This window comes from Artemia franciscana, unplaced genomic scaffold (genome assembly GCF_032884065.1).
Source record: "Artemia franciscana unplaced genomic scaffold, ASM3288406v1 PGA_scaffold_53, whole genome shotgun sequence".
In the NCBI taxonomy this organism is placed as follows: Eukaryota; Metazoa; Arthropoda; class Branchiopoda; order Anostraca; family Artemiidae; genus Artemia; species Artemia franciscana.
The window spans coordinates 155,093-167,462 of NW_027062694.1; the positions used below are offsets into that span (position 1 = coordinate 155,093).

General features: G+C 34.3%; 1 protein-coding gene across 4 annotated transcripts in view; it reads right to left on the reverse strand.

The window, feature by feature from the left end:
• LOC136041989 (endoplasmic reticulum membrane sensor NFE2L1-like) overlaps positions 1-7,099 on the reverse strand; it is a 140,596-nt gene extending 133,497 nt beyond the window's left edge. Inside the window, exon 1 of one of the 4 annotated variants that reach the window (XM_065726811.1) lies at positions 6,987-7,099. The gene's annotated coding sequence lies outside the window, so the exon portion shown is untranslated. Of the gene's footprint in view, positions 1-767; positions 849-6,986 lie in introns of those variants that run through there. The other 3 variants (XM_065726808.1, XM_065726810.1, XM_065726809.1) reach the window with 3 other exon arrangements.
• Between the last annotated feature and the right edge of the window lie 5,271 nt (positions 7,100-12,370).

The window sequence follows — 12,370 nt, forward strand, 5'->3', positions numbered from 1 at the left end:
ATTTTTGTCATATAGTCAAGGGGTAGCCTATATCCCAAGCAAACCTCTTAAAGTTGTTTTAACCCAGAAATTTTGGATTTACTTGTAAAATTTAGGTCTACCCTGGAATTTCATACAAAGCCTAAAATTATATCTGACCCTAGTATGGGATGCAACTGTCACACTATCAACCATTACACTGGGAAGCAGTGTTGAATAGAGAAACATAATGTACCATGCTATTCTTTGAGTAATAGTCCACTAATACCCCTAGAACTACATCCATCAACAAAGGGGGAGGGAATATGACAGCAGTTCAATGTGCCAAATGAATCCAATGGTACATATTTTCTATCTGATCTGTGCCTTACAGCACAATCCCAACTCCCTAATTGGTCAGTCCTCTGTGCACCTTCATTAACCTACTGAACAAACCTTATACACTATAAAGCTAGCAGGCTTAGCCTAAAAGTATCATTTTTTTCTGTCTAGGCCATATTATTTAACTAGGGTAGCCTATAGCCTAGTGTTTACAAAGGCTTCTTAATCAATAGTGAATATTGAATAGAATTTTCATAATGAGAAACAAAGAAAAACATGGTTATAAAAAACGTTATCCAACAAAGATAGGCTAGATCTGGCACTAGCCCAATGAAACAATTTATAACCTATGACTCAGTTAGTAAGCTGATCATATACAGTCTACTAGCCATTACAAATAGACACTACCAGTTCTTTTTCATTCAAATATCAATACGAGTTTTTTGATTTAAGAAAGGAAATGCTACAGCTTATTAGAGGAAAAAAAACCCTTTTGAGTCAGAATTCAACGTTTAATACGTTGTTACAGCGTTTAAATTAGATGGCACTGAAAAATGAGCGTTGACATACTGAAAATATTTCTGCTTAATAAATTTAGCTAAAACCTTGAATGAACCAAATTACGAACAGCTTTCGCAAGACAAAATTTGCCAGAAATTTGAAACTGAAGAAGATTAAATCTTAATTAGTGCGTTTTGGGGTAAAACAAATTTTAATAGGAAAACTTAAGAATGCTTCTTCTAAGCAGTTCTTGTAGTTTGACTCACAGACAACAATAAAATGGCATTTCAAGGCTCAATGAAGCGTAAAACAAGCGGAAATTGAGTTATAAAAATGTCAAACTTAGAGCAACATAAAACACAATAAATTAATCAAAGAAACCTAGAATGGTTAGAAACTGAAATGAATAATCAAGTCATACAGTTAATGAAAGGATGATACTTAAACGAACAGAAAGTAGAATTGAATAAAAGTCAGACTTAATTTACAAATTGGGAAGGCTCAAAATGTATTTTCAAAGTTTACGTTGGGACAATTTTGATGTTCTTTTCAATTTGCTTCAATGAAAACACTAAAAAAGAGCATTTTCAATGGAAATAAAAAAAAAAAGTTTCCTTTTTCAAAATATAAAGAAATCCTCTCTAGATAGGTCTCCCTGCCATATTGGAACATAATTACCCACAATAAGAATTGAATTAACACCATCTCACACCCCTTAAAAGCGTCATTCGTGCCTTCTTGAAATCAAAATACACTTTAAACAAGTTTTTTCTTCATTACAAAGAAAAACGGCCCGAACTTCCGGGAATTATTATTTTGTATGTCATAATATTTTAAACAATCAATATAGTTTCATTGGATTGATATGAAACAAATTCTCATCTTTATTTTCCTTCTTTTAATGCCTTAGGCTTTAAATCCTCCTTTGTTGATGGATATAGTCCTAGGGGTACTAGTCGATTATTGCTCAAAGAGTAGTATGGTACCAGATGTTTCTCTATTAAACACTACTTCCCAATATAATGGTTGATAGTGTGACAATTACATCCCATACTAGGGTCAGATATAATTTTAGGCTTAGTATGAAACTTTCGGGTAGACTTAAATTTTACTAGTAAATCCAAAATTTCTGGGTTAAAACGACTTTAAGATGTTTACTTGGGATATAGGCTACCCCTTGACTGTATGACAAAAATGGCTGTTTTTTCAAATTAGTATAATGAACTAAATATTGATGAGAAAAAGCACATAAAAAACCTGCTAAACACCAAAATCAGCAAAGTTTTGCATATAGTCTAGGGCTATATTTGGCCTCAAAAAGCCAGTGCTGACCTGTCATGAGTTCAAACAACAAAATTTTAAAAAAACAGATTTTTATTTATTTCTTTTAGCCACAGGCTTGTCTTGTTACAAATTAACAATAAAAAGATAAAAAGCGACAATACACAAGGACTGAACCCCAAAGTATTGATTGGTACCACCATTAACTAATAGACTCCTTAGACTGGACATATTACAAAAAATAAGCAAAAACACCAGAATACAAAGAGACAAAAATAATTGTGTTTTATGGTGTAAAGAAGCAAAAATAAATGTATTCTTGCCAAAATTCTTGCTTGCAATACATTAGAGGAAGTGGCCATGTGGACTTCATGACTGTGTATCTCCCAGAAATTGCAAGTTTTTCCATTACATCTTAGATTTTTTTACAATTTCTATATAGAACGCTTGTTTTTTTTATGGTAGTTGTCTATAGTAGTCTCTAAGGCTTGTATCTTTGGACCTATGCTTTCCTTTCTACACAAATGGAATGGAAGAAAATTTTGTCTACCCTCTTGTCACTTTGCCAACAAAACTGCAATACAAAAGGTCACCTAAAAACATAATGATTGGGTGGGATATCCTGCATGAGAAAGCTAGGGATCACTTTGCAGCAGAAATCTTCTACAACCTACCTCAATTAACCATAGACCCCTTGCCTGAAATCTATCACCAAATGTAGAGACCTGCTGTTTACTGGTGCTCCAATAACATTATTGGCACCACTTCAAAAGATCCAGAATAGGGCAGGTCAAATCATTACCCCTGACTCTCCAGTATGTTTATGCAAGGTTTGATGCAATGTTAACGTTATGCAACTATGTAAATCCGCTGCCTTCTATGGAGTTTTCCTGTATTATGCCTCTATTGTCCAACTAACAAAGTAGACACAAAGGTACATAGCTCAGTCTAATTATCTCAAGGATAACACGCTAAGACCACAGCTCTTAAAGAATAAAGATTTTTTCAAAATTGAACCTCAACAGATTCAGCAGCCATGTGATGGAGTAATTATGAAAGACTTGCGGCATATAAGATACTAAAAAGCACCTTACAATACTTGCATTAATGAGATTTAATGACCAAGGCTACATTCAAAATAAAGCAATATATAAGCAACACCCAATTATGGTATAAGCACAAGAATAGCAGGATATAAAATCTTCTTTCTTTTGTCCTTTGAAAGACCCATATTTCTTTGAGTCAAACAATAAGCAATCACTAGAACCAAACTCAACTGGCTTATACACTATTGTTGACTAGCTTCATAAAGGTATATATAAGACACTAGCCTTGCTTCTTATATGTACTGCTACTTCTATGTATGTTCTTATATATTAACCATCTTTATCAAGGCATACATATGAAGGAAATTTGCTTGTTGTATGTGCTACTACCCACTAACCATTTTCAATAGCATGCCAGGTCTTCCTCTTACGCCAATTCTACCTAGAGATTGATCTTTTAAAGTGGCCTGAAAGCTCTTCAATATAAGAATTCAAACTTAGAACGAACTAAAATCAATACAAATAAATAAACGGGACCACCTTAAAAAAAAACAGAAATTATTACAAATAAGAGTTGGGCAACTGGTCCTCAAATCCCCTTAACGCTAGATTTTATGTGGTAATTCCCTTTCGTTTCACATTCAACTTGATTATTAATTATAATTTCTATTCATTTTAGCATTCAGTTATCCATTCATAGTAACTTCTGATTGTTAACAGTTTGACTTTCTGAATTTATATCTACTCCTTTTAAGCTTCAGATTGCTCTACTTGTCTTAGAAACTGTTTGAAAATGTACTTTTTTATAGTTCTTTTTTAAAGAATCTTACCTTTTTTGTTTCGTCGTGACTCCTATCGTGTTTGAACAAATACAGGTCCAGGTCATCTATAGAAAAATCTCTTTGCGTAATATTTAAACAAAATTAACTTTTAAAGATTGATCTTTTAAAGTGGTCTGAAAGCTCTTCAATATAAGGATTCAAACTTAGAACGAACTAAAATCAATACAAAGGAATAAACGGGACCACCTTAAAAAAACAGAAATTATTACAAATAAGAGTTGGGCAACCGGTCCTCAAATCCCCTTAACGCTAGATTTTATGCGGTAATTCCCCTTCGTTTCAAATTCAACTTGATTATTAATTATAATTTCTATTCATTTTAGCATTCAGTTATCCATTCATAGTAATTTCTGATCGTTAACAGATTGCTCTACTTGTCTTAGAAACTGTTTGAAAATGTACTTTTTTATAGTTCTTTTTTTAAAGAATCTTACCTTTTTTGTTTCGTCGTGACTCCTATCGTGTTTGAACAAATACAGGTCCAGGTCATCTATAGAAAAATCTCTTTGCGTAATATTTAAACAAAATTAACTTTCTATCTTTTTATGTAATATTAACTTAATTGACATAAAATTAGTTTTCAAAGAAAAGTAAAGAATCATATGAAGCCAAAAATGAGCTAAATAATTTACTAAATCAACTTAAAACGAACAGAACTGACTACAAATTGATAAACAAAACTCAAAATGATTCAAAAATAAAAAAAAAACCTCAAACATAAATGAAAGATACTCCTGGGAAAAACAGATCGATCCTAAAACAGAGACAAATTACAATGAAAAATCAAGTCAAACTAAATATAAACAGAAACTACAACAGACACAACCCTAAACCCTCAATAGGCCAGACAGTCGTTTGCGCTTTATTGAAAACAGTCTTTAGTGGGTTTTTGGGGGCGGTGCTCTGACTCTTATTTTGTGGTAATTCATGTTCGGTTTAAGTTTAACTCGGTTATTCAATCAGATTCTGTTCGTTTTAGGATTCATCTACTCATCCCCAGCAGTATCTATTATCCTTATGTTTAATGTGATTGTTCATTCTAATTTCTGTTCGTTTTGGGTTTCATTTTATTTTTTCACATTAATTGCTGTTTCATTTTTAGATTTGACTTCTTATATGACTAATTTTGCGCTTTAGAATCCTTCCAGTTCCAAAATTGTAGGGAGGTATACGGACTAACAACAAGTCCTTTTACCTCTTTGACTTCTTCAGAAAAACTAGCCACTGGAAGCACTATTCTTTATGGCACTTTATTTTTCTTTGAATTGACATATTTTTTCAATATTGACATAGAATTGACATTTTTATTTTTTTTTCAATTGACATAGTTTTCTAATTGATTAGTTATAGGAATGTTCATAAACTATATTAAATTTATCTGCTAACAAATTAAAATTTCAAATTGTAACTAGAATTGTGGACAAAATTTAAATATTCTGTCAAAACGTTCGATGAGCTGCAGATTTGTGCAATATTTCTTTATTTTTTTTTTTTTTTTTTTTTTTAGTATTTTTATTATCAAGTTTTGGGTGACTGGGCCAGGGGATGTTTAATTGGCACGGATTAAAAATCTGTATAAGCTTGGGTGTTCTATAAGGCTGAAAACATCCTGTAGACAGACCTGAACATAACCTGTCTAAACCCCCCATTCCAATAAAAGAATCTTTTCACGCATGTTCTATTTTTTTTAACTGATTGTTTGCTTAAATAAGTGCATGCCAGAGATGTTTATGAGAAAGAGTTATGTTTTATTGCCTTAAAAGTGAAGAAATAAGGCTTACGTACCAATGCAACCAGATAAGTTCCATTACTTTTTATCTTGATAGTCGATGTGAGATTCACTTTCCCCAACAATAATCCTTCTAAGTTTCAAGACAATCATAAAGAACTTTTTTTTGGCCACCTTCTGAGCCCAATTATGGGAGGGGGCTGTGCCCCCAACAAAAATATTTCTTGTACATTATGATCAGCTTGGTCCTCCGACTTACAGTTTAAATTTCTATCTGTTCATAAAAAAAGTTTGTTTGGCTTTTTTAAGCCAAGTTCCCAGATTAGCCAATGGTTCTTGAATTCTATTTTGTTTGTGAATAAGAATCCCCTAGGTTCAATGAATCATGGTTACAAGTTTCAAGCCAATCGTAACGGTAAGAGTTTTTGATGTATTTTTAGGGGGCCTGTGCACCTCATATGATTTTTTTGTTTTTTACATTAGGCTCCAGTTGGCGCAGGAAATTATGAATGGAAGTTTCAAGCCGATTAGAAAAAAAAGTTTTCTACCAAGGCTAGGCAGATACTTATAACCCAATCAAAGGTCTTGTGATGGCATTGTTACTTCATCTTCAAAGGTCAATCTATCCACCGAGTTAATAAAACTTCTCTTTTGGAAATTAATTGTCCTCATATATTCCTTGGAGCACACATCTCGAGTGGATCCAATTCTGCTATGTTAGAAAGCTGGGTGTGATTCTTCATTCAAATAGCCTGTTAACATCTAGCTCGATTATCCCTCTGTACATGGGCTTATTGTAAAATATAGGTGCTTACTTTTTGCAGGTACTTCTAAGGCCCTAATAGCACCACCCCAGACAATCCAAAATTTGGCCTCAAGGGCAAGTTATAGCATATATTATGTACCTTTACAACCTCTAAAGTAGGGATTTGATGCGGCATCAATGACTGTTTTCACAGCCATTGAATGGAATGATCTCCCTGGTAATCTATTGGATTATTCTTTTAAAAGGATGTTTGACAAATATAATTATAGTGTGAAAAGCCTAGGTAAATGGTTAACCAGTGGCATGCCAGGCCCTTAGTTTTTAGTGATCTGGCATCACAAAAATTGTTACAAAAAAAGAAGTAAATTTTCGCATTTAAAAACCCGTTTTTGAAACCACTTGGAGATATGCCTTCTTTGTTGGGGGATAGAATGATATATTAAACAAAGCATAAGAGATGGAAATAATAAAAAAAAACAGAACAGGTAAAGCCAAAGTTTTAAGCATGGAACAGTACTCACAAACTCTATGCCACCAAATGCTTCGACAGGTTTATGCCAAGGGTCAGGAGAAAGACTTTCCATTTTAGGCAAATCAACTTCCATCACTTAATATCCCTTTTATGACCCTAGAAGACAAAATATGGAGAAAGCTTAAAGAATGCTATTTAATGACAGCAATTCACTATCAGTGTGACTCAAAGCGTCTACTCAAAGTATCAGCGTCTACTCAAAAATATGCTGGCCCCAGCCTGCTCTTATGAAATATGCAACTTTGGCCAAGATTATAATCCTATTCATAGCACATATTACATGACTTGGTTCATAGTTGCCACCAGCCGATAATTTATGTTTGGTAATTATCTTATACGCAGGGGCCATACCACTCAATTGGCTAGAACAGGTTACAGCTTCAAAGTTCCATTATTAAGAGGCCTATTCATTTCTATTTAAACAATAATCATTTTACAGAACAAATAAATATTTAAAATGTTGCAATACAGTAGAGTTCACTTCAAAGAGGGGTACAGACATCACATGGTATTAATCTCAAAAATAATAAAGATATGGGTCTGGAAAAATACAATAGCCACTTCACTAATAATTTCTCCAAAAAAGGAGTGGAGATTCCTCTTGTCCAATATTGGAGTATTCAAACCCTCAAAGAAGTTGGAAAGGCCTTCTTTATTGAAAAACATGCAGGCATGCTCGACTAATCATAGGACTGCCGAACTGTCGGAAATTAATTGGAGTTCTACCTTCATTGTCTCTTGCTTTTTAAGAGTTTTGTGACATCCTATTTCATAAACACTTCACAAGAACACATTTACTGTTAGGAATGTTGGAGAATGTTCATCCTTTACTCGAACCTCTAGTCTGCTTGGCCACCTGGAAGAGTGATCATTCTCCAGCTGCTCCATGCCTTACTAGAAGGAACACAATGTGTGTGTAGTGAATCATGCAAGGATCTATATTCACTAGGCCACTTCTACTAGGAGTAACCTTTTTCTTTTCACCAAAGATTTCAAATAATCTATCATTTAAGTCGGGTCAGTCAGAACTGAAAGTCACCACATTTTCTAAAGTAAAATAATTCTTGGACATACATCTAAACAACTTGTATACAAGATCATCAGCTGCACTGTAGCCAATGAAAAAAGTCTTAAAATGCCTGCCAACAACCTTCAAACTTGCCTCAGACCAAAGTCACACTCACATCCAAAGTTTCTTTGATTCTTTAACACACGTTGCCTTATTGTATTCAAGAACAAAACAAGATTTTCAGTTTAGGTTAGTTCATATTTAATTTGCTGAAACTTATGCCAAGAGCTATGATAAGTAACTGCATGTTAGATGCATTCCTATTATAAACAATAGTGCAGCCATTTTCAACTGCAGCTAAAGTTAGTTTTATGGCAGGAACAGTAAAATCAATGCTGCAATATTTTGGAAACAAGTACGATACATCAGATAGGGAAAAAATATACCATTTGGCTCTCCACTCAATGCATTGCCAAACACAAAAAAAATTAAAAAGAGCTTTCAGACATATTACCTGATTGATGCAATTCAAATTTAATGTTTATTAACCTGGGGAAATATGATGTGCTGAATTATCCAGTGAAAATAGTGGCATACCAATATCACATGGATCATTTAGAGGTATGCTCTGTTTTTCATGGATCTTGGTATTATTTTCAATCATCAACTGGAATTTAATAATAAATAAAAATATTGGTTGTGTCCCATAAGGCAAATTGTAGTTTGCATTTCATTAAATGATTGTTGACAAGATTTAAACTGCAAAGGTTCACTAGGCTGTACAAGAAAAGACAAGAGCTAAGAGCTCATATGGCACTTGTGACGAGGCGAGAAGAGCTAAGAGCCAAGAGATCATATGGTATAAGCTCTAACAAAATTCTATGAATCAATAGATTGATTTAAAAAGGAAAATAAGAGGCTTAATGCCGGTCAGGATTTAAAATAAGAGGTCTGAGTCACGATGTCCTTCTAAATATCAAAATTCATTAAGATCTGATCACCCACTCGTAAGTTATAAACACATAATTTTTTCTTATTTTTTCTCTCCCTTAGCTCCCCAGATGGTCGAATCTGGGAAAACGACTTTATCAAGTCAAATTGTACAGCTCCCTGACACGCCTACCAATTTTCATTGTCCTAGCACATCCAGAAGCACCAAACTCCCCAAATCACTGAACCCTTCCCCCAACTCCCCCAAAGAGAGCGAGTCCAGTACGATTTTGTCAATCACGTATCAAGGACATTTGTTTATTCTATCCACCAAGTTTCATCCCGATTCCTCCACTCCAAGTGTTTTCCCAAGATTTCCCCCTCCAACTCCCCCCAATGTCAAAAGATCTGGTCGGGATTTGAAATAAGAGCTCTGAGACATGAATTCCTTCTAAAAACCAAATTTAATTAAGATCCAATCATCTATTCGTAAGATAAAAAATAACCAAATTTTCATGTTTTCCAAGAATTCCGGTTTCCCCCTCCAGCTCCCCCCAATGTCACAGGATCTGGTCAGAATTTAAAATTAGAACTTTAAAGCACCAGATCCTTCTAAATATCAAATTTCATTAAGATCTGGTCACCCTTTCGTAAGTTACAAATACCTCAATTTTCAAAATTATCCCCCCCACCCAAAAAAAAAACACCAAAGAGAGCAGATTCGGTCTGGTTATGTCAGTCATGTATCTTAGACAGGTTTCTATTCTTACCATCCAGTTTCATCCTGACCTCACCGCTTTAAGTATTTTCTAAGATTTCCAGTCCCCTCAACTGCCCCCCTCCTCAATTATGCTTGATCCAGTTGAGATTTAAAATAAGAGATCTGAGTTTCGAGGTCCTTCTAAATATGAAGTTTCATGAATATCCGATCACTCCTTTGTAAGTTAAAATACATCATCTTTTCTTATTTTTCAGAATTAACCCCCCCCCCCCCCCCAATAGAGCAGATTCGTTCCAATTATGTAAATCACGTATGTAAGACTTCTGCTTATTTTGTCCACCAAGTTTCATCCTGATCCCTCCACTCTTAAGTGTTTTCCAAGTTTTAGATTTCCCCCTCCCAACTCCCCCCAAATGTCGCAGAATGTAATAACTATCGTGAAATAACTCTACTCTCAAAACACATCAAACTCTTCACCATGCTGCTCCTCAAGCAGCCAACAAAGTACCTCCATTTTCTTCATCACCACCAGCAAACTGGGTTCATACCAAGTAGGTTCACTACTCTGCAAATCCATACAATTAGACAGCTGACAGAGAGAACTCTAGAACATAAAAGAAGACATACACTGTCTTCTTTGATTTTATCTACTTTCAACACTGTCAACAGACAGTCACTATGGCTGATTCTTGAATCTGCTGGTATATACAAGAAAATTGTCAATCTGTTCAAAGAACTAAACAATAAAATCGAAATTGTTGTCCCTCTAACTGATGTATCACTGGCCAAACAAAGAGTCTATTGCAAATTTTACAAATAATATTTCCAGAGATACATGTGAACCAATTATACATAAACTCATAAGCTACATCTGTGGGAAAAAACATCCCCCTCCAGTACGAACTACTATATAATAATGCCCATTATGATAATCATAATGAAAAGGCAAAGTTATTTGCAATTCTTTTCTCATAAAAGCTAATATCAAATAATAACAGCATTACCAGCCCAATCCTGACAAACCCAATATACCAGCCTTGCCCAAGATCACTGTATACAACCTGTCCATTCTCAATTCATGAACTGAATAATGCAATACAACATATTAGGGCTAATGCTACTAGTAGCTAAAAAAAAACATACATCCTACATGGATAAAGAATCTTGCCTCTTCTTACTAACTGGAACTCCTAAATTGCTATAATCATGCCTTCAGAGGGGCATATGATAATGTAAACCACCAGATCCTTTTATCTAAACTTGCAAGTCTTGGATTACTCCCCAAGCTAGTATCCTTTATAAAATCTTTGATAGAAAATTGAAGTTTAATTGCTTGTGTAGGTTCAGCCTCCTCACCCAAAACTACAATAACTGAAGGTCTTCCACAGGGTGCAGTCCTAATGCCTCCTCTTCTCTCTATTTCTCTGGTACAAGAACCTCACACACACCGATTTACAATATGCTGATGACATGGTACTATGGGCAACTGGCAACACCTTTGAAATTGCACATTCAAAGTTGCAAAAACTACTTTTCCAATTTGAAAAATTGCAATTCTGGAATTCTTGAGATTCTGATTTAGCAATTGTGCCCACCAAGTCAAAATCATCCAATTCCATCACAAGCACAATAATGTTAATGTAAGACTAATTCAAATGGAATAGTTATTCCAGAGGACAATCAAATTAATTACCTAGGTCTCATACTTGACCAAAACCTTAATTTCCACCTTCACATTACAAATATAATAAAAAATGCCATAGAAAATTAGAATAATAAAAAGACTACTATCTGCACTCTGGGGCTATAATGAGGAAACTTTACTCAAATTTTACAAATCACATATAAGACTCCATATTGATTATGTACTCATTGTTTATGGTTCTTATGGAAAGACTATGATGCAAAAAAAATTAAACAACACAAAATGCTATAATCCATCTCATATTTGGTCTGAGGAAAACAACAAGTACTAAGCTTCAGCTTACTGAGAGTGGACTATCAACAATAAATGTAAGATGAAAATTTCTCTTGGTAAATTATCTGACAAAAATTGAAGCCAATAGCTCACATACCCTGCATAACTAGTTAGGAAATCCATCCATGCATAGAGGTATTACAAATGAATATGCCAATACCCAGAAGAAATTTCCAGTGCCAGTAAGTCTATTGCACCTACATTCCTCCTAAATCCCCCAAGGAGTTGATCCATACCCATAATAAACACTAATTTCTCAAAGGACTAAACTCAACCCCATTGCTTTTGTCCAGAAAAAATTTGCTGAATTACATATAAAAACCATTTTCAAACTTTTGTTGATGAGTCAAAAATGAATGAAAAGGTGGCAAGTGGAACTTTTCTCCCACCCCTTAATATTGCAATGGGTGAGAGAATATATGATAATGTGTCTATAATGTTTGCAGAGTTAAATGCCATAATTTTCAGGTGTTTTCATATCAGTTCTCTAATTCAAGTGGCTCAGTTCCCTCTTCTCCTCTTTGTAGGCATTGTAATTTAAAAAATAGAATAATTAATCATTGTCTATCTGAATGTAATATGCTGATGTCTGCACAGTGTATCCTGCAATGTAAACTGTTAAAGTGCTTCAAACACCATAAAATCTCACTATCAGCTATCTGATAGTGATATGATCTGATATGAGTCTATCTGAGTATGCACACAGAGCTCAGAACTCAATATTTGTCTTCTTAT